Source organism: Lolium perenne, chromosome 2 (genome assembly GCF_019359855.2).
Source record: "Lolium perenne isolate Kyuss_39 chromosome 2, Kyuss_2.0, whole genome shotgun sequence".
Classification (NCBI taxonomy): Eukaryota; Viridiplantae; Streptophyta; class Magnoliopsida; order Poales; family Poaceae; genus Lolium; species Lolium perenne.
The window spans coordinates 242,958,206-242,981,127 of NC_067245.2; positions in this window are offsets into that span (position 1 = coordinate 242,958,206).

The following is a 22,922-nucleotide window of genomic DNA, read 5'->3' on the forward strand; positions in this document are numbered from 1 at the left end:
CAGACATGGTCTCGGAAAAGTCGTCATGATATGATGGATAAAATTATGAGTGAAATTGTTCATCATATTACAAAGTTACTAATAGTGAAATCTGAAACACTTGTCATATGATGATCAACTTCAAAGTAAAAACCTCAAGGTTATTGGTATTTGACCAACAAACCTAGAAGTTATTGAAGGTGAAGTATTTTCTGAATAATGAGGAAAGCTAAAAGAGAAACTACAAACGATATTTTGGCAGAAAGAAAAGAGAAGACTAGAAAGTCTAGCTCAGGTGTATATACATGATATACATGTTATGGTTGTATTCCTAGTTTGGTCACACAATGAAATTCTTGGGTATTAGTACCATATTGGTTGGTATGAAATGTCATACAAAACAACGCAATACAAGAATACAATGGCCTAAGTGGTGACAAGGAATATGATAGGAATGCACTTCTGGAACAAAAATAAAGTGTTATTATGTTCGTCGTTGGCATCCTATCTAGCCCTTAGAATTTATAATAAAGAACTTAATAATTGTTATTTTGCTCTGGTCAAATGAAAACAATGAGTTGTTCAAATTATGACATTACTCCATGTACGATGGATAAGTTATTATAAATCTTAATGGTGAAACACACATACATAATACTAACGCTAAAATGCCATAAGGCAAATGATTTGAATTCCACTTATTTGTGGAACCGCAATTTAGGTCATATTAGAAAGGAACGCATGAAGGAACTCCATGCAAATGGATTTTTGGAGTCATTCGATTTTTGAATCGTTTGGCGCTTGCAAATCTTTTCTAAAGAGAATGACTGAAATACCGTTCATAGGCCAAGAGTTGAACGGGCAACTAACTTAGTGGAAAAATACATGATGATGTATGTGGTTCACTGGGAATAGGTTGTGCGGGAGATTCTTCTACTTCATGAAAACTTCCAACAATGAATTGAGTATATATATGTGAATATATTCGATAAGGAAGAAGTTTGAAACATTTGAATGGATTCAAATAAATTTCAGCATGAGGTGGAAATCATCGTAATAGAAAAGTCAAATATCTATGATTGGATCATAGTGGAAATATTTGAATTACGAGTTTTAGCGAACATCTAAGAGAGTTATGAAATTGTTCTACAACTCACGTTTCTTGGAGTATCATAGTGATGATGGAGTATCCGAGAGATGTATCCAAACCTTGTTGGGTCAATGATGAGATAAAATATTGATGCTATTATATTTTTGTGGATTATGCTTTAGTGACTACCGCTTTTACACTAAATAGAGCATCATCATGATCCGTTGAAATGACACCATACGAGTTATGGCATGGGTATGAACCCTAATAGTCCTTTCTTAAATTTTGGAATGCATAGCATAAAGTAAATAAGTTTACAACCAAAATCGGATGAATGTCTTTATGGTTATCCCACAGAATTGATTGGGAATTCTTTCCACTATGGAGACAAAGACAAAAGTGTTTGTCGATGTTTCTTACTTATTTCCAAGAAATTGTTTTTAGTGAAGTATTTGAGTGGGAGGACAATAAAACTTGATAAGGTTTATGAACCTGAGCATAATGATCAGAGTAGCGCAGCATCGGAATTGGTTCCGGAAGCGGCCACGACGATCATGGCTCCCATGTCTACAAAATGTTATAGTCATGGAGATCGAAGTACTTATTGAACCTTGTAGGTATGGTTTACTTTGTGATCAAATAAATGATTTGTGAACAAAGGATTGTTTTTGAACAATGATAAACCAACTACATACAAAGAAGTTATGATGGGCCCTGACTCCATTAAAATGGCTATACGTCATGAAATCCAAGATAGATGAATACTTTTTGAAAGTAAACGGATCTATAAAATTGATGGACTTGGATGGAATATCCTTGAATAAGCTCGACTTGTCGAAAAGTTGTTTACGACAAAGTTCAAAGAGTTGACTACGATAAGATTAGATCTTTCGTAGCAATGCTTATAGTCTATGTGGATTATTCTAGTAATCGCTACATATTTCTTTCATGAGATATGATAGTAGGATGGCAAAATACATTACTTAACAGAAGTGTGTATTAAAGGTGTATACAAGATACAACCAATTGTTTTGCTAGTCCGTGGAATACTAGATAGCTAAACGAACTTCAATTGGATGAAGTGAGTATCACGGAGTTGGAATCTTCACCGGATGAAATAGTCAAAGAGTTTTTGATTTCATCAGAAACGATGAAGAGGCTTGCATTTGCAAGAAATTAAGTGGGAGCGCTGAGACATATTTATAATACTTTATGTAGATACATATAGTTGGTTATAAATGATGTAATTATATACTTGATTATAAAAGATTTCATTGAGAATTAACTTCAATGAAAGGATATGGACTGAAACATATTTAGTGTCAAGATCTATGAAGATAGATTGAAACACATAATAAGTTTAAGTCAAAGTACATAGAAAGGATATTGAAGTAGTTCAATATAGAAATATTAAGAAAATGTTCTTGTCATGTGAAGTTTTAACAAAACTTGAGTGTATCTGACACTCAATGAGTAAAAACACATGAGTGATTTAGATCACAATTAATATGTACACAATCAGATGTCCTGTGCTCTAAAATGTTAGGAGCATATACCAGAATGATTCATGTGATAATCATTGGACAAACAGTAAGAATATCCATGTGTACTTTAGAAGAACCAAGGATATATAAATAGTTTTGTATGGAGAAATGACAAACAAATCGCTGTAAGGTGTTGCACCGATATTGGTTTTTTCACATATAAAAATAAAATTTCAATCTCAAAATTAAGCTAAGTGTTGTTTAAAAGGTAGCACAATGCTAGATTTAGAAGAGTTCTAAATGTTGTGACGGATTCTACAAATGAAGGCAGAATATGTCGTTGTTTTGACAATGATTGAGGATGTTAAGTCAAGAGGTTCTTTGAGAACTTGGTGTAGTTCCGATAGTGTCAGAACTTTGAAGCTATATTGTGTATGACAATATTAGTGACATATTTCGGACCGCGGAATTAAGGTTCCACCAGAAGACCAAACATATTTAATGCCGACTCATTTGGAAAATGAGTGATGCGTGAAGACGCAAATGAATTGCAAAATACATACGTTTCTGACTGTGCCAGAACCGTTGACTAAAGCTCTCCCTAGGGCAAAGTATGACCAACACCAGAATGCCATGGGTGTTAGGTACATTACAATATAATCTAGATTATTGACTCTAGTGAAAGTGGGAGACTGTTGGAGATATGCCCAAGAGGCAATAATAAAAGTGGTTATTATATATCTTTATGTTTATGATAAATGTTTATATACCATGCTATAATTGTATTAACCGAAACATTGATACATGTGTGTTATGCAAACAACAATGAGTCCCTAGTAAAGCCTCTTAACTAGCTTGTTGATTAATAGATGATTAGTTTCATAATCATGAACATTGGATGTTATTAATAACAAGGTTATATCATTATGTGAATGATGTAATGGACACACCCAATTAAGCGTAGCATAAGATCACGTCATTAAGTTTTTTGTTATAAGCTTTCGATACATAGTTACCTAGTCCTTATGACCATGAGATCATGTAAATCACTTATGCTGGAAAGGTACTTTGATTACATTAAACGCCACTGCGTAAATGGGTGGTTATAAAGGTGGGATTAAGTATCCGGAAAGTATGAGTTGAGGCATATGGATCAACAGTGGGATTTGTCCATCCCGATGACGGATAGATATACTCTGGGCCCTCTCGGTGGAATGTCGTCTAAATAGCTTGCAAGCATATGAATGGTTCATAAGAGACCACATACCACGGTACGAGTAAAGAGTACTTGTCAGGAGACGAGGTTGAACAAGGTATAGAGATACCGATGATCAAACCTCGGACAAGTAAAATATCGCGTGACAAAGGGAATTGGTATCGTATGTGAATGGTTCATTCGATCACTAAGTCATCGTTGAATATGTGGGAGCCATTATGGATCTCCAGATCCCGCTATTGGTTATTGGTCGGAGAGAGATCTCGACCATGTCTACATAGTTCGCGAACCGTAGGGTGACACACTTAAGGTTTGATGTCGTTTAAGTAGATATGGAATAAGGAATGGAGTTCGAAGTTTTGTTCGGAGTCTCGGATGGGATCCAGGATATCACGAGGAGGTCCGGAATGGTCCGGAGAATAAGATTCATATATAGGAAGTCATATTCCAAGTTTGGAAATGATCCGGTGCATTCATGGCAGGTTCTAGAAGGTTCTAGAAAAGTCCGGAAGAAATCACCATGGAAAGTGGAGTCCCGAAGGGACTCCACCTTGCATGGCCAGCCAAACCCTAAGGGGTGGAGTCCCAGGTGGACTCCACCATAGGTGGCCGGCCACCCCACCTAAGGGAAAGGTGGGAGTCCCACCTTGGGTAGGACTCCCCCCTTGAGTAGGTTTCCCACCTATGGGAGGTTTTGTTGTTGGGGTCTTATTCGAAGACTTGGACTACAACTCTTGGGGATTTCCACCTATATAATGAGGAGGAGAGGGAGGGGGGCAGCCACTCTTGGCCGCACCACCTAGGGCTGCCCATGGCCGGCGCCCTAGCCACCCCCTCTCCCCAAACCCTAGCCTCTCCTCCTCCACATAATACTCCCGCAGCGCATAGGCGAAGCCCTGCCGGAGTTCTCCACCACCACCGCCACCACGCCGTCGTGCTGCCGGGATTCCGAGGAGGATCTACTACTTCCGCTGCCCGCTGGAACGGGGAGAAGGACGTCGTCATCAACACCGTACGTGTGACCGAGTAAGGAAGTGCTGCCCGATTGTGGCACCGTCAAGATCTTCTACGCGCTTTTGAAAGCGGCAAGTGACCGTCTACCGCAGCAACGAGAGCCTCCTCTTGTAGGCTTTGGAAATCTTCAAGGGTTAGTCTCGTTCATCCCCTCGTTGCTCTCATCTTCTAGATTGCATCTTGGCTTGGATTGCGTTCTCGCGGTAGGAAATTTTTTGTTTTCTATGCTACGAATCCCTACAGAGGTGAGGGGGCTGGAACCCCAGCGAGAGATCAAAGGGTGATCCACAAGACACTACAAGAGAAACTTGCCCAAAGCGGGGTCAGCAAGATTAGCAGGTTGAGGCGGAGGGACGAAATCCATCAGTTCAAAACGGGGGATCCACCTCGAGACACCTTCAACAAGGGAACGACACCTAAAAGGTGACGCCGTCACGAGCAATGGCAAGGCCATGCGTAGCTTTCGCCTAGATCCCACCGGGTTGAAAACTGGTCGTCGTCGCGAGGACGCCGAGCGGACAGGACAAAACTCGCTACTGCACCTCCAACCCAAGCCACACTATGACCTAGCTCCAGCTAAAGTCACCCGCACGAGGGACGCAAGAGCTGGATGGCCAACCCGGCCAGACCCGGAACCAGACGTCGCTCGACGCTGGATCGGTGGCACCACGACGGCTGCAACATCAACAGCACGCCAAACCCTGCAGTAGCGTGACCACAGTAAATCGGAGGGAGAAACTACAGCCGCCAGAGCACCTGCAGTACATGCTGCCTACCCCGGCGAGCACACGCCGACTTAGGAACCCTGTTCCAGAACAAGCCAGACACGAGGGACGTAGAGGTTGCAAGATCCGCCAACGCAGAGCAACAGATCCAGCGGCCGACAGCCAACGCCGCGACCGAAGGCCACCACGCCCGTAACGGCAGAAGGGAATCCCGGCCAGACCCTACCAGGCCCAGATTTGGGCCCACAAGCCCAGATCTGGAAGAAACCCTAAGACCCAAGCCCACGGCAGCCGCCGGCCGGAGCAGCACCACGCGGGGCGCCGCCGCCGTTGACGGCCACCTGCCGCCAGGACCGAGCCGGAGCAGCGCCGGCTTTGAGCCGGCGCCGACGCCCCGCGGTGAGGTCACGGCCCGCCGCAACAGGCTGCGACGCACGGGAGGAGAGCGACCAGGTCGCGAGGAGCGTGGCGACGCCCGCCGCCCGCGGCATCAGCCGGAGCCTACGCCGCCGCGTGATAGGACAAGGCCGCCCCGCCGGGCCGCCTAGCGCGCGGAGAAGAGGAGCACCGCCGCTGGCACCGCGCGGGATTTGCCCGGCGGCGGCCAGGGAGGAGTGGGGGGCGGCGGGTGTTGGGTGGGTGAGGTGGGGCGCCCTGGTCGCCTCGGGGTGGCGACGGGAGCGGGGGGAGAAAGGTTCCTCGAAGCTTCTGACCATATCACCTTTCCCACAGCACATTCAAAGAACAAGTACAGGCATGCCTCAGGTTCAGGAAAAATGCACATGTTAGGTCATCAACTGAGTGCCTCTTAACTAAATTATCTCCAACTAGAATCTTGGTATGAGCAACCGGCCAAAAATAGATTGTAGAAGGAACGTTTACTTTCCAGGCCCCTGAAATCAATAGCATCGGATTTTTCTCCCAATCAATCAATGTGACGCAAGCTTGTCAAATTATAATGCGTGACATGGGTAGAAGTTGCAAAGAGGTCTCTCCTAGTATTAAGCTCCATATACAAAGGCAAACAATTCAAGGGAAATACGTGAACAAACAATGCTGTGCAGTCCGAATCGTAGAATGTTCAGATACCTGAATCCTACACCAATAACTCCCTTCCGCATCTTGTGCCAAGTAATTTCAATCGCTTCGACGATACCAGGAGGTATTCCTGCCCGTCCACGCTCTGGCAGTAGAAACGAGTCCTGACTTGACGACGACGACGACCTCGATGGAGCGAGAGCCTAGGCAGGACCTGATGACCCACCGCGACAGCCCCGGCACCGCGTTCGCCTTCAGGGCCTCCGCCTGCCACGGCGCTGTCCGCCTGAGGGCAACCGGGCGGCGCACGCTGGCCGCCGACCTGCACGAGCACCAGCTCTTCATCCACCTCGTGCTCGACCACCGCGGCCGGCGAGTCCTCCTGGGCAACAAGTCCGGCAGCGCGACCGTGTTCCTGGACATGGAACCGGACAGGCGGGCCGAGGTGGTTGCGCGCATCGTGTCGAGGGCCCGGCCCCGGTTGCCGCCAGGGTGCGCCGAGGCCGTGGAGCGGATGTGTGTGCTTGCGGCCGCGTACGGGCAGGAGAGCGCGTGCGACGACATGACGGTGGCCGTGGTATGGAGGCCGCGCGCCGGAGAGGCAGCGGTGGCAGCAGAGGAGGACATAGCCGCCGTTGCAGATCGTCCGTCCCGTGTGCCGCCGGCGGTCAAGCCCTTGATGTTTTGGTTGCTCGGATACAAGGAGCAAAGAGGATGTGATCGATGCATGTCGCAGAGACGCCGACTGTTGATACTTCCGTTGCTCATGTCCAGCTGATCGTGTCTTTGGGGCCTTCAATGTTGCAAATAGTGGGCCTCCGATGTTCCTGGACATGGACCAGGCTGCCGTCGGAGTGCGCCCAGGTCATGGTCGGCGCCGGTGTGGACGACGTGACGGGCTGACGGTGACGCAACCGTGGTCTGGAGGCCGCGCGCTGGAGAGTTGGCGGTGGCGACAGAGGACACCGCCGGTGCAGTCGTGCAGAACATCCGTCACGCGAGTCGTCCTCCAAGCCGTTAACGTTTTAATTTGGTTGCTTGGCTACACGTTCATGTTTTGGTTGCTAGGCTACACTTCCAGTGGCGAAGCTAGAGCATACTACTGCTGGGTTCAGCTCAATATCTTTCAATTGAAGTCGTTGGCAGGACTAATCTTTGAAGGATTTGTCTATACCAGCTCCGCCACTGTACACCTTGCAAGCTCAAGCTATACGGGATGCGACGAACTCGGAGAGAGGCTACCAGAATGTGCACATCGAGTCGGATGTACAAGAGGTAGTGACTAGTGAAGCTGTGGAATGATCATGGAGCTAGCACAACAGATATTGCCAGGAGATGCCGGGAAGTTAAGGAGCTCAGTGATGTTTCTTTTACTAGGTTTCAAATCTCTTTTGTAATTAGGGTGGCGAATCAAGGAAAATACATCCATTACTCATGCCAAGCACCCACGACATTCTAAAAAAAATAGTAATTAAAAAAAGGGCAAAAAATTCTGAATCCTTTTGGGAACAGAGATGATCAAGTATTATACTCGTGTATAAAAATATTTGGGCTTGAAATAATTTCCATTGTATCCAGGGCAAAAATGATAAAATCAAACGAGCCACATATCCATGTACTATTCACGCTATATTCGTTATAGATTTATCTTTTTTTGCCAAGGATACCATGAGAATCATTTCGAGACCAAACATTTTTTACCTAGGGTCCTGATGCGATCAAGACTTTGCTTCACATGCTATTGTCCGGACATGGCTTGTGGAGAAAACTTAACATCTTGGATCGGACGTCAATAACGCTTGTGCATTATTAACTTCTTGGAGGCATCGATTTTAGAGAACCTCTTTTATGTGGACGCCAGTTCTGGCGAGTGGCAGTGGTCTTCCGTGCGGCCATCAATGGCTCGTTTCGCCTTCTGTGACGATATCAACGCCACACACTCTTGGAGGCCAGCATCGACATTGATGTCGGCCATGCACCCGTCCTTTTAAGGCAAGCAGCCGCGCCTACCATCGCCCACACCATTGCCACAACGAGCAACTTATGTCCCCCAAACCATCGGCAACTCCTCACGATGAGGCCATGGGCAACTCGTGAGCAGTGGAAGAACTGATCACTCAATTGTATTGCATCTGGTCGTTTAAGACGATGAGCAATCACGAGGTTGCGTTCTCGTGGCCCAAGCTGAAGCGCAACCACCAGTATGTCCCATGGACGTGGTGTTGTGGGTATACTTCATGGGTGTACCATCGACAGTGCCAAGATCCGGCAAGCCCGGGTGGCCCACAGATGGTGATGAAGCATGTGGCCCATCGGGCGGCCCAGTTGCTGTTGATCCTGACGGAAGATGTCCGGCCCAGGAGCAGGGAGCCGGATCCGACCGACCTTGTGGAAGAACCCGGATCCATGGAGGCCCAGTAAGGACCCGGATCCGGGTGACATAGATGGAAGGGTGGATCCTTGACGTACACGGCAAGACATTGTACCGTAGTTAGGAAACCTGTATCCGGTAGGACTCTCCATGTAAACCCTAGATCCGTGCGCCTTTATAAGCCGGATCCCGGGAGCCCTAGAGGCACAACCACAACTCATTGTAACAACGCGAAAGCGCCTAGATAATTCCAGACAAACAGCAGTAGGCCCTGTCATCGTGCAGGTGTTCCGAAGCTGGGTAACTCGCGTACCACCGTCCCGTGTGCACTCTGCCCTATGGCCCCTACTTCTTCTCCCCCTCGTGAGGATCCCTCCTCTGAGGTACCGTCGAATAGGCAACGACAGTTGGCGCCCACCGTGGGGCCTGCGGCGTCTGGAGGCCGGAACCGGGAGGGTTCCGCCATGGGAAGCTTCGACGACACGATCGCGGTGGGGCGTGTTCTTTACGCCGGGAATCTTCCAATCGTCCCTCCGGATGAGTGCTGGATTCCGGCTAAGACTAACCCCGTCAAGCTCTCCATCGTCCCAGTTGGCGGCATACACATCTTCATCGGGGAAACCGTCGATTCCGACGGAAACCCACTGGTAAGTAACGCTGACGCGACCGCCGCTGAGCAGGATGCAGTCGCGAAGATCCGATCTGAGTCGCAGGAACTTCCTAAGGAAGATTCCGCCTTAGATCTGAAAAAATTAAAACCCACCCAATCCGCCCCTGAGCAGGAAATAACGGTGGAAGACCAGTGCAGATCTGCCTGGGTCTCCCAGGTGTTAGAAAAGCAAAGGTGTCACTTCGTACACTTCATAGCCCATACCGCAGGAGCCGCCCCTCAAGAAGTCGGAGCTGGTCCCGTGCAGGTTGAGGCGCCGGAAAACGCTGCTCCGGATCAGCAGGAGGCTGTCGGAGAAAGCGGAGCCCCGGTGGAAGAGTCGATTCTGGGGAATCTAAGCCCAATTTCCGGAGATACCCAATCCATGGACACTGAAGAGTTCGACCGCAGGGTGAAGGAATATGGATACGGTGATCAGTCTGAAGTTGATTCCGCCCAGTCAAAGCAGGTACTTGCGACCGTGGCGGCGCTGGGAGAACATGAATTAGAAGGGACAGCCAGCCAATCCGACCCCCAGCCATCCCATCAGGGATCTCCAATGTCGCGGGAGCGACCCCGCATGAGATTCTTCCTCGGAGGACCTCCTGTCGCCTGAAGAGATGGTTGCACAAGCAGGCATGGATGCGGTTTATCGCTCGGATATTCTTAACAAACCCATCACTCCCGAAGACATAGAAGCATTAGAAGCTAAGAGACTGGAGCTGCTGGCCACAGCCAAAAAGTTTAAGGACACTGCAGCCGCCATGCTGGAGGAACGGAAGCACGCCGCAGTTTTTGTGGAAGACTTCATCCAGCGCGAGCAGGAGGTGGACGAAGGACTGGCAAAGGTCAAGGAACTCTGAAAGCATTGGGAGGACAAGATCGTTGAAGCTCATCATGAGGTCGAAAAGGTCCGGCGTGAGTTGATAGCTCCCCGCAGGATCACCTTCGCAACTCCAACGGAGCAGCAGCCGTTCGCCACCCCGAAGGACAATATGACGAAGGCTGCAGAGATCTTGAAGAAAAAGAACGAGGAGATCGATATCGACTACGTTCGCACGCTCGTCGCGTCAGCAATGATGCAGCAGAGCAAGGCAGACACTTCGCGCAAGTTGGAATCTAACCCGGAGCATTGCGTCTCCACCGCGCAGAAGGACGCCCACGATAATCCCCATCGAGACGACGAATCGCGAACCGGCTCTTCGGAACGCAGAAGGAAAGCCAGAGAGCACCCAAATCCAATCCCCGTCCCATCAAAGACGCCTCCGTCAGATCCAAGAAAGGGAAAGGATGCAATGTACTCTGGACGGGACAAGTACCGCAACCCCTCTCCTCCGCCTAATGGTTACCCGCGTCCCCCTCGCCGCCGTAGTCCAGCCGGAAACATCAGGCCCCAGGGCCATGGTGGAATTATTATCCGCGACAACGTGCTGCCCTCAAGAAACAGAAACAGGGAGCGCACGCCGGAACCTCGCCGGAACCAGAACAACGATCGTGAGACCGAGCCTAGGAGGAGTCGGAATGAGGAACGTGACCCGGAGCCTCGCCGGAGCCGGAACGGCCAGGGCAGCCAACGCCATGACGAAGGCAGCCACAGGAGCCGGAGCCAGCACCGGGAAGGTCGCGGAGAATCTGAAGGCGGAAGCAAGAAGTCAGACCGACCCCCTCGCAGGTCTCCCTCACCACCACCTCGCGGTGGCGGCGGAGGTGGAGGCGGAGGTGGCGGCCGAAGATCTCGCTCTCGTTCACAGTCTCCTCGCCACGGTTCGCGCGACGCGCGGGATCGCTTCAACGAATACAGAACTGATTACATCGGTCCAAAATGCTTTGGCAGGATGATTCGAGAGGAACCAAAGCCAAGGATGAATCTCAAGCTACCCGGAAATCTGAAGAATTATGATGGCACGGAAAGGCCGGATACCTGGATTGAGGATTACTATAATGCTGTAACCTTCGCCGGAGGAACCCCTAACATCACCTGCCGCATGCTTCAGTTGTACCTTGTAGGTCCAGCCCGGATCTGGCTCAGCGACCTCGAGAAGAACTCCATCTTTTGCTGGTTTGACCTGAAGACCGCTTTCGAGAAACACTTCAGGGGCACCTACAAGAGACCTGCCACAACAAGCGACCTGCAGGCATGTATCCAGAAGAAGGGTGAAACGTCCAGGAATTTCCTCACCCGATGGTTGGCATGCAGAAACGACTGCGAGAACGTTGACAACCGCACAGCAATGCACGCCTTCATTGGGGGCTTGCAGCGAGGAGGATTGCTGCGACACAAGCTAACTTGCTTGGTCAATGCAAACAAACTGACGTTGGATGACATGATCACCATCGCCAGTGATCACACTGCCGCCGATGACGACGCAGGCGGAGATCTAGCTGCGACGACAATTCCCCTGCACCAGCAAAAGAAGAACCGTGACAACGGTAACACCAGCGGCCATAAACGCAAAAACCCACCTGATGACCAGAAAAGTGGCGGATCCGAGATGGTCGCCATGGCGTTCCAACGCGGAGGTTCAGGAGGTGGAAGAGGACGCGGCCGTGGAGGTGGAGCCGGCAGGGGTCAGCAGCACGGCACTGAGGTCACAGCTGGCGGATCCCGCGCCCCGCAAACCTACGAGGAGTACAGAGACATGCCCTGCCTGGCCCACCTGGATCCGGTTACAGGGAAGTCCACTCACACCAACCGCAACTGCAAGTGGGTCAATGATCTGAAAAACGACCCGGAAGCAGGATACAAGCGAGCCCGGAAGCACCGCCCTCGCGGCAAAGGAGGCAAGGGTAAGAACAAAGACAAGGAGGAGGACAGTTCCGAGGCAATGGATGAGGATGACCACTCGCCGGATCCCAAGGCAGGGTCCGCAGGTAAATCCAACCCTTTCGAGAAAAAGAGCGTGGGGGCTTATCACACTTTCCTCGGAACCCCAACAGTCCGCGCTACCAAGTCAGCTACCCGGATCCTAAACGCCACAGTTCCGGCTGTGCCGCAGTATGTCAGGTGGTCGGATGTCCCGTGCACATTTGACTGGGAGGATCATCCTGTCATTGTGCCTATAGAATGCTTCTGCTTGGTTGTATGTCGCCGGATAGACGGGTATGACTTCTCCAAGTGCATCATGGATGGTGGAGCCAGCTTGAACATCATGTACCTGGAGACTCTAGAGCGGATGAACCTCACCAAGGAACAGCTCAAACACAGCACAACTGAGTTTCATGGCGTGGTTCCGGGTAAAAAGGCGAATTCCCTCGGCAGCATCACACTTCCCGTGGCCTTCGGCGATGTTCACAATTTCCGCGAAGAGAAGATCACGTTTGAAGTTGTGCCCTTCAAGAGCTCCTACCACGTCATCTTCGGCAGGCCCACCTACCACAAGTTCCATGCGAGAGCGTGCTACATCTACAACAAGCTCAAGATTCCGGGTCCCAAAGGTATGATTACCGTATCCGGAGACTACAAGAAGGCTCATGAATGCGAGTTAGGCGAAGCCGCCTTCGCAGAGTCTGTGATATCTGGAGAGGAGCTGCAAGGCTACAGAGCCGCGGTGGATCCGGCGAGATGCGAGACCACCAAGAAGCAGATCTACGAGCAGAAGACCTCCTTCAAGGCCGCGATAGAAACCAAGAAGCACGACCTCATCGTAGGTGACCCTTCCAAGCAGGTTTCGGTCGGAGCCAACATGGACCCCAAATAGGAAGACGCGCTCGTCGAGTTCCTCCGCGCTAACATGGATATCTTCGCATGGCAACCTTCTGACATGTCTGGAGTACCTAGGGAACTCGCCGAGCACTACCTCAACATAAATCCGGGGGCTAAACCGGTGAAGCAAGCTATGCGACGCTTTGGAGATAAGAAGCGCCGCGCCATAGGAATGGAACTAGCTAAGTTACTAGAGGCAGGTTTTGTAATAGAAGTTATCCACACTGATTGGGTCGCAAATCCCGTCCTTCTACCCAAAAAGAACACTGAAATACTAAGAATGTGCATCGATTACTCCGGCTTGAACAAGCATTGCCCGAAGGATCCGTTCCCCTTGCCGCGCATTGACCAAGTCATTGATTCGACGGCGGGGGCGGAACTTCTATGTTTTCTTGATGCGTATTCCGGGTATCATCAGATCCGGATGAAGGAGTCTGACCAAAAGGCGACTTCGTTCATCACCCCCTTCGGCACTTACTGCTATGTCACCATGCCCTTTGGTTTGAAAAATGCAGGTGCCACCTATCAACGTACGATGCAGCGGTGCCTGAAGGACCAAATCGGCCGGAACGTGCACGCCTATGTCGACGACATCGCGGTCATGACCCGGAAAGGATCCGACTTGATCAGCGACCTCACAGAAACCTTCGACAATCTCCGCAGGTACAAGATGATGTTAAATCCGCTAAAGTGCGTCTTTGGCGTGCCAGCCGGAAAACTCCTTGGCTTCATAGTCTCTCATAGAGGCATTGAAGTGAACCCGGAAAAAATCAAGGCAATCCTGTGTATCAAACGGCCAACTTGTCTTAAAGATGTGCAACGACTAACTGGTTGCGTCGCAGCAATCAGTAGGTTTGTTAGTCGTCTTGGCGAGAAGGCGCTACCTTTGTACAAGCTGCTGAAGAAAACAGACAAATTCGTCTGGGACGACGCAGCCGACGCAGCTCTTCGGGGTTGAAGGAAATACTCACCTCCCCACCTATCTTGGCAGCCCAGTGAGTCAGAGCCAATGCTCCTTTATCTGGCAGCTACCAACAAAGTCATCAGTCTCGTCATCGTGGTGGAGCGAAAGGAAGAAGGTCATGAATATGACGTCCAAAGACCTGTCTATTACATTAGCGAGGTACTGACGGAGTCAAAGCAAAGATACCCTCACTTTCAGAAGCTAGCTTATGGAGTGTTCCTAGGCAGCCGGAAGCTGAGACATTACTTCCAAGAGCACCCAGTAACAGTTGTGAGCAAGGCTCCGCTGTCAACGATTCTCAACAACGCTGACGCAACAGGGCGTACGGCTAAATGGGGCATCGAATTATCCGCCTTCGACATCGCTTACAAGCCTAGGACTGCGGTTAAATCCCAAGTCTTGGCAGATTTCGTCGCAGATTGGACAGAAGCTCCGGATGCAAGTCTGGAGCCGGAACCAGAAACATGGGTCATGCACTTCGATGGATCCAAGCAGCATCAAGGCTCAGGAGCCGGAGTCACCCTGAAGTCCCCTACCGGAGAAGAACTGCAGTATGTTCTGCAGATCCACTTCGAAGTTACAAACAATATGGCGGAATACGAGGCTCTACTACGCGGTCTGCGCATCGCTAAGGAAATCGGGATCAAGCACATTATATGCTGTGGAGATTCCGACCTGGTGGCACAACAAGTAGCCGGAACCTGGAACGCCAGAAACTCCGTCATGGCGGCCTACAGAGACGAAGTTGACGAGATCGCCAAGTGCTTCCTCGGATACGAAGTCAAGTACGTCAGGAGAGATGATAACACAGCGGCAGATATGCTATCCAAGCTCGGATCCGGCAGGAAGCCAATTCCGCCTGGAATTTTCTTGGAGCATCTCCGGATACCCTCGGTGAAGGGCGCTAACCCGGAAAACCCAGAGGTGGCAGTATCTCCAGCTAGAGAAGTGATGATCATCATTCCGGCTTGGACACAGCCTTTCCTGGACTACCTCATCGATCAGAAGTTGCCAAAGGACGAGGTCCTCGCGCGACAGATCATCAGGCGAGCACGATCCTACACAATTGTTGATGGACAGCTCTATAAACGAAGCGCAACAGGGGTATTTCTCAAATGCGTCTCTAATCAAGATGGCATTGAAATCCTCAGAGAGATCCATGCAGGGGATTGCGGGCATCATGCCGCTCCCAGGTCACTCGTTGCAAAAGCTTTTCGGCTAGGCTTTTATTGGCTCACAGCTAAAGAAGATGCTGATAAGATAGTCAAGACCTGCCGAGGTTGTCAGTACTACGCTACTCAACCAAACGCTCCAGCCCAAGAGCTGAAGACCATACCTATCACCTGGCCGTTTGCGGTCTGGGGGCTCGATATGGTTGGTAAGTTAAAAAGATCATCTCCTGGCGGTTTTGAATACCTCCTGGTCGCTAATGACAAGTTCAGCAAATGGATCGAGGCTAAGCCAGTGAGAAAAGCCGACGGTGCTACGGCACTAAAATTCGTCTGCAGCCTCGTGATGAGATTCGGCATCCCACACAGCATAATCACAGATAATGGCACAAATTTCACACAGGGAGAATTGAAGGATTATTGTGAGACAGTAGGGATTAGGCTGGACCTTGCATCTGTGGCTCACCCACAATCCAACGGTCAAGTTGAAAGGGCTAACGGCCTAATATTATCAGGAATTAAGCCACGCCTTGAAGAACCGCTGCGACGAGCAGCTGGAGCTTGGGCTGATGAGTTGGAAGCTGTTTTGTGGAGTTTGCGAACTACCCCTAACAGGTCAACAGGGTTTACCCCATTTTTCCTGGTATACGGATCCGAAGCCGTGCTTCCCTCCGACATCATCCACGATTCGCCGCGAGTTTCCGCCTTCAACGAAGAAACAGCTGACGAGGCCAGACAGCTATCTGTAGATCTGATCGAGGAAGCTCGGAATTTAGCTGACCAGCGCTCCGCCATCTACCGGCGAAGCTCCGACGTTATCACAGTCGTCGAGTCCGGAATCGCTCTTTCATGGCAGGAGACCTGGTCCTCCGCCTTCGGCAGGTGAAAGACCATAAGCTGCAATCTCCTTGGGAAGGACCCTTCGTCGTTAGCAAAGTGCTTCATAACGGATCGTACTACCTTGTTGATTTCCGAGAGCTGAAGGACAGACCTGCTAATTGGCACCGGAAACGCAAGCGTGAGGATCCGGATGACATCTACGACGAGACAGATCGCCCCTGGAACATCGCACAGCTACGTCCTTTCTACACTTAGCCTATTTTTTTTCCGAGTTACAAACTATGTAATAGTTATACATGATCAATGAAATAAAGCTTATGGTTCACTCTTTGAGTCTTTTACCTCCTTTACTTGTTCATTTTAGATCGTGTATGCTTTTTCCGACTAAAACCGCAGAGCTGGATGTTTCCGCCTAGGCGTGTATGAAAGTTGTGATTTCTCAAAATCGTCCTTTAGGATGTAAGCTTAAGTTTTCTGATTAAATTGTTATCTGTCGCGAACTCGTGGATTCCTAGTAGCGATTTCCGGCACCTATGCTTGGGGGCTTGTTTCCGCGGTTATTGACGGATTTCCATTGGGCTTCGTCGCCGCTGGCGAGCGTCTCCGACTAAGGTCTTCCGGCTCGCGGAAGGTCAAGCGGGCGAGCCGGAAAACAACGAAGTCAGCACTTGCTTTTCAACACAAAAACGAAACATGCATATAATATTAAACGGATAGCAGGATAAGTGTTCTCCGCCCGCGCATAACATGTCTTCGTCCCTAGCTACTTAAAAATTTAAGTTATTACAAACCCACTCCGGGGTCAAAAGTGATGCATCGATTCTCATTGTTTCACAGGTTCTCGGAGGACTGCTCTTCGTCAGAATCTATGTAGGCGGAGCCATCATCCGAGCCACCGCCTGAGCCGCCGTCGTCGAAGTCGGAACCTTCCTCGTCGTGGTCAGCACTTGACCCGGAGCCTTCCTCATCGCCCTCCTCGGCAGCTTCTTCTTCCTCCTCCTCCGGGTCGGAAAAGCCTTTGGGAAGATCATATTTGTTGTACCAAAACGAGTGGTTAACTCGTCCAGCAAAAAGGCGATCAAATCCCATGGCTTTCGAGAGGAGATGTCTCATGACGGTATCCTTGGGGACTCCGCGTGCGACATCTGCAAATCTCATGGTGGGGAAGTGCGCCTTGCAGGTGGCTAGCACGAGGGCAGCGACTCCGTGAGATGAAGATTCCTGCCAATCCTTGATAAGTTCCGGCACGTTCCGCATGAGTTTCGTCATGCGGTCAATCACCGTTGTATTGGCTCTCTTCAGGTTGAGGGACTTGGCGATTCCGCGACATGCTTCGACGAGATCATCAATTGAGGTCCGCGCTTCATCATATGCCTCAGTTCTTTTGAGGGTTGAATCTTTGGTCCACTCAAAGCCTAGGCTTGCTGCAAAGTAAAAAAGGATCAGTTTCTTCCGCGGACAGAGAAAATTTTGAGGAAGCCGGAGTCAAGACAATAACAAAAAGGGTCCTTACGGAAGATCAACTTGTCAATTGCTTCCGCCTCTGCCTCCTGGCTCTTGTTCTTGGCCGCCAGGGTCGTCACCCTTTGCTGGCTCTTCTTGAGTTTGTCAGCCAGTTCCGCCATCTCGTGGGAATGTTTCTCGGAGAGCTCTTTCTTTTCTTTAGTTTCCTTCTCGGAGGACTCTTTCAAGAAGTTCTTCAGAGTTTCATTCTCCGCCTCCAATACTTGGATCTTGGCGAATAAGGCATCGATGGTGGGATGCTTGTCAGTTTCTTCTGAGAACAGAACATCACACAAGTTATACACTTTAGTGGTTCACACAGTACAAATTTGGCAACCCGGATTTCTCACCCTTCAATCGGGTCTCCAGGCGGAGCACAGCTTGACGACTATTCTCAGCAGTCTGGCGCAGCCCTTCTATTTCCGTCATCTGCTCCAGCACATGGACGCGCAGATCTTCGTGCAGCTTCCGCGTGCTCTGAAACGCAGAGAGGATTTAGCCGGAAATTCAAAATTGTGGGGGTTGGCGAGGAGTTTAAAGTTCTGGATTGAGAAAATTTCAAATTTCCGTCTAAGACTAATGTTGAGAGAAGCATCGGCTAACACATGTTACACGAAAAAATGTCTGAACCAATGCTTGGGGGCTAGTGTTACCTGGCGCACCTCCTTATGCTTAGCAAAAAAGACCTTGAGTTCGCTCTCAAGGTCGGAGAGCTCCTTCATCTCCGTATCCGCAGGCCCCCATACTTTCTCCATCATGGCTGAAATTTCCGCGTGACGTTGAGAAAGGGGGAGCTTGCGGCGACGAAGTTTGGGACGCGCCAGTGGCATTGATCAGCTGCACTTTCTGCTTGTATTGTTCGGCCGTTGGCTCGACGGAAGTAGCGGTGGGATGCTCAGGCGGAGGAGCAGACGAGGAGGCACCCTTGCCGGAATCGCCTTGCGCAGTCTCAGTGGCCGGATCTTCAGGGATGTCATCAACGTTGATAACGTCCTTAGGATCCGGCTTGGCGGCTGAAGCAGCCTTGGGTGGAACTCCGACTTCTGGTGTGACTGGTATGGAAGCCGGAGATGGCTTAGTCTTCTTCTTGGGGGCTTTAGGGGCCTTGGGGGGCTGGTTTTCGGAACTTCTTTTGCGAAAAGAAAAGAGCATTACGATTAAGTATGTGCTGATTCACGATAGCGGAAGAATTTTCCTTCGAAGACTTTGCACTTACCCGGAAGGTCTGAAGAACTGCTGGATGTCCGTTTGGGATCGGTTGCTGGTATCGATGAGCTTGAGGCGCTTTTTCTCCGCCTCCGCCTTGCGAGTTGCCGCGATGCTGAGCACGTCACGGGCACGCTTGGCCGAAGGGCTGGAGGGGGCAGCCCTTTTCCTCTTAGAAGGGCGCGGAGCCTCGTGGGCTTCCGCCTCTGATGCAGCTTCTGGATCCGTGTTGCCGGTGGAAGGAACCCGGAGGAGGGTTCCGAGTTCATTTTCTTCAAGCGCCTCGAGCTGATGCATAGAGTTAAACACTTAGACAAAAAATTTGAATGCGAATAAACACAATGGGCTAAAGTCAAGGCGACGTACCGCGGTTCCGGAGCCATTCATGTGAATGTCTTTATTGCACACGTGAACGTGAAGTTCACGCGGAATCTTGATAAGGACCCGGATCCTCTTGTCGATGGCGTCGGCGGAAAGATTGTCTTTTGTGGCGCGCATTGGGTCGTCGCGCCCTGTGTACTGGAACATCAGCTGGTCCCTGTGTTGGAGCGGCTGGATCCGCTTGGTGAACCAGGAAAGGGTCAAGTCCTTCCCTGTCAGCCCCTCTTCCGTCAGCTTGCAGATCCGCCTAACGGCGCGTGTGAGCTGGGGCGAGTCGGAAAGGTGGGGGCAGTGTGACCATGCCGGAAGCTCGGTGGCGGGGCAGTTCTTGAACGGCGGCAACTTCCTCGTGCTCGTCGGGTCGGAGACGTCCTTCAAGTAGAAGAAGCCCCCAGACCAGTACCGCGCGGATTCGTGGCGGTCGGTGTGGGGGTAGACGCGGCCTGGGCGGATCATGAAGGTGATGGATCCGCATGTTGCTAGTTCGGTGGACCGCCGGATCCTCTCCTTCTTGACAGTGAAGTAATATTGGAACAGGGAGAGCTCGGGAGTTACCCGGAGATGGCCCTCGCAGAGGGTGACGTGATTGCTGATCGCAAGCACGCTGTTCGGAGAAATGTTATGGGGCTGGAGCCCATAGACCTTCAGGATTTCCAGGAAGAAGTCCGAAGGCGGAAATGAAAAGCCCCGCTCCACCAGTGCTTTCGTCAGCACCATCTCGTTGTCCTCCGGAGCTGGAGCTAAAGCATTTGGAACTGACCTCCAGCTTCCGGGTTGCAGGAAGCCCTCCGCCTCGAGGTTCTTCAGCTCCATCTCAGTGGTGGTACAGGGCCACCACTTTCCCTTGGCTTCAGAGTCTCGTTGACGAGCCTTCGATTTTTTGGCGACTTCTTCCGCCTTGTGCTCCGCCTGATCCGCCCCGGAGGCTTTTTCCGGGTTAGCGGAAGTCCCTTCAGCCTCCTTGCCGGAATCCTTTGAAGGATCCAGCCTGACTGGGACGAAGGGTGGAGGGGCGGAAGAGATTGGGGTTGCCAGGATTGGTTCGGAAGTTGGAGGCAGAGTCGTTGAAGACATCTGAAGAAAAGACATTGGCGGAAACATTCCTTAGTCGGATCCAGCGTCATCAACCTAATGATCATCCATACCGACTACGGCGCGAGAGCGAAGCTCGAGAACTCACCGTGATGGAGTCCGCGGTGGCCGGAGTCGCCGACGACGAGGTTTCGACGCGGTGGCTCGCTGAAGTTAAGAACAGGACAAACTCCGTACGGCGGCGAATCAGCTCCGGCGAGGGTCCGGCGAGACTCCGGCACGGCGGAGAGACAGCTCGAGGCGGCGCTTCGCAGAGAGGTAGAAAGGGGGGTGAATGAGGATTAGGGGGTCGACGGCGGATATTTATAGGCTGAGGGGACGAGATTTGTGCTCCGCATCCTGTGGTCGGAACGCAGGCGTCACGCCGTTGGATGCGTGACACGTGTCCCAAACCCTAACGGTAAAAATGGCTAGAGATAAGTTACCGCACAAATCGCGCGAAAATGGCGCCAGAATTGGCGGAACCGTTCGAGTCTGCTAAAGATTCCGGGTAAAGGCGCGAAGATAAGTAATCCCCATTCGCAAGCAGGGGAGTAACCCGGAGACATGTTTGAAACTGTCTATGGATGAAGTCCCGCAGGATGGGGGATTTTCTGACTAAAGGTTAGGAAAGAAGAAAATGTGAAGTTGGAGTTCTTCAAATTTCTCCGCGTTACCAACGATGCCGGAAACCTAAGGTGCAAGCATGGCGGAAACTGCAGGCGAAACTCGGAGAACTCTGGGGGCTACTGTTGTGGGTATACTTCATGGGTGTACCATCGACAGTGCCAAGATCCGGCAAGCCCGGGTGACCCACAGATGGTGATGAGGCATGTGGCCCATCGGGCGGCCCAGTTGCTGTTGATCCTGACGGAAGATGTCCGGCCCAGGAGCAGGGAGCCGGATCCGACCGACCTTGTGGAAGAACCCGGATCCATGGAGGCCCAGTAAGGACCCGGATCCGGGTGACATAGATGGAAGGGTGGATCCTTGACGTACACGGCAAGACATTGTACCGTAGTTAGGAAACCTGTATCCGGGTAGGACTCTCCATGTAAACCCTAGATCCGTGCGCCTTTATAAGCCGGATCCCGGGAGCCCTAGAGGCACAACCACAACTCATTGTAACAACGCGAAAGCGCCCAGATAATTCCAGACAAGCAGCAGTAGGCCCTGTCATCGTGCAGGTGTTCCGAAGCTGGGTAACTCGCGTACCACCGTCCCGTGTGCACTCCGCCCTATGGCCCCTACTTCTTCTCCCCCTCGTGAGGATCCCTCCTCTGAGGTACCGTCGAATAGGCAACGACACGTGGCATGGTCGCTCCACCAGACGAGGATGGAGGTAGGGTGGGACGACGCCCACCTTCCCAACGGTTGGCTGCTCAACTCAAGAGGGTTTCCGTGTCACCGGTCCCACGTGATGGACATGCGCGGAGCTAAGAACTCCGGTGTCGTCGGGTGCTCCTGCTGCCCGATCTACACGTCGATGCTTCGTACAACATCAACTTGTACACGTGGGACACCTATGGGCACTAGGTATGGGCCCACGCCGACTGGACATACAATGACAAACAAGGTCGGTCGGCAAACCCTTTCCCAACCGACTTTCTGTTGGCAAAAGCGCTTTTCCCGACTATTGTTGTTGTCGTTGATTCTGTGCTGTGGTGTAGTAGGGACTTGGGACACCGTGCGGGCTTCCTCAGCGACAAGGACTTCTTCCACTAGTCTGTAGATAACCAGCGCAACTGGAGTCTATAGTGCATAAGGACGCACCGTTCCACACGAATCTAATCTGAATTAATTATGCATAATTATGCTCATTATTATCTTTTATCCCATTCATGTATGCACACCTGCAGGTGAACCTTGGTCCTGGCCTATCTCCATCAATTGATTCACAAACCCCCAGTAAATTCGAAATCCCAAGTAAATTCAAAGGTCCGGTGAGATGAAGATTTCACAAGTTTAACAAGGTTGCTTGAGTAAATCACCATAGAAGTCGCTTCCCAAGGATCGATATAAACCGAGATCTTGTAAGGAAAAAGCAACTATACTACATCAGGTATTTCGGACCGAATGGATCAAGAGATAACACAGAGAACTACCTCGGCTTCCTTGCGTGGGAGAGCGGGGAACTAGCGATCGTGAAGACAAAGGACGAACTCCCGGTCGTGCCACCGGGGTGGATGAGCAGGAGCCTCTCTGGCTGGACATCGCCGCCTCTTAGCGGTTGCGGCCCCATCTCCGGTGCCACCGATGCTCCCGTGGCCTTATTCGTGGCCCGCCCCGGAGCTCGTCGACCCGACTGCCAACCACGACGAGGAATAGGCACCGCAGCCAGCGCAAGCCCTAATAGGGTTTCTATCCAGCTATTTTAAATTTTATGTATTTTTTATTTTTTATTCCTATATAAATTAAGTTATAAATATAAAAAATCATATAAAAGGGTCTTGCCGCTGGGTCTCGTCCAAATTACTATTTGGAGCCCAACCTAAAAAGACATATTTTATGTCCGAAAT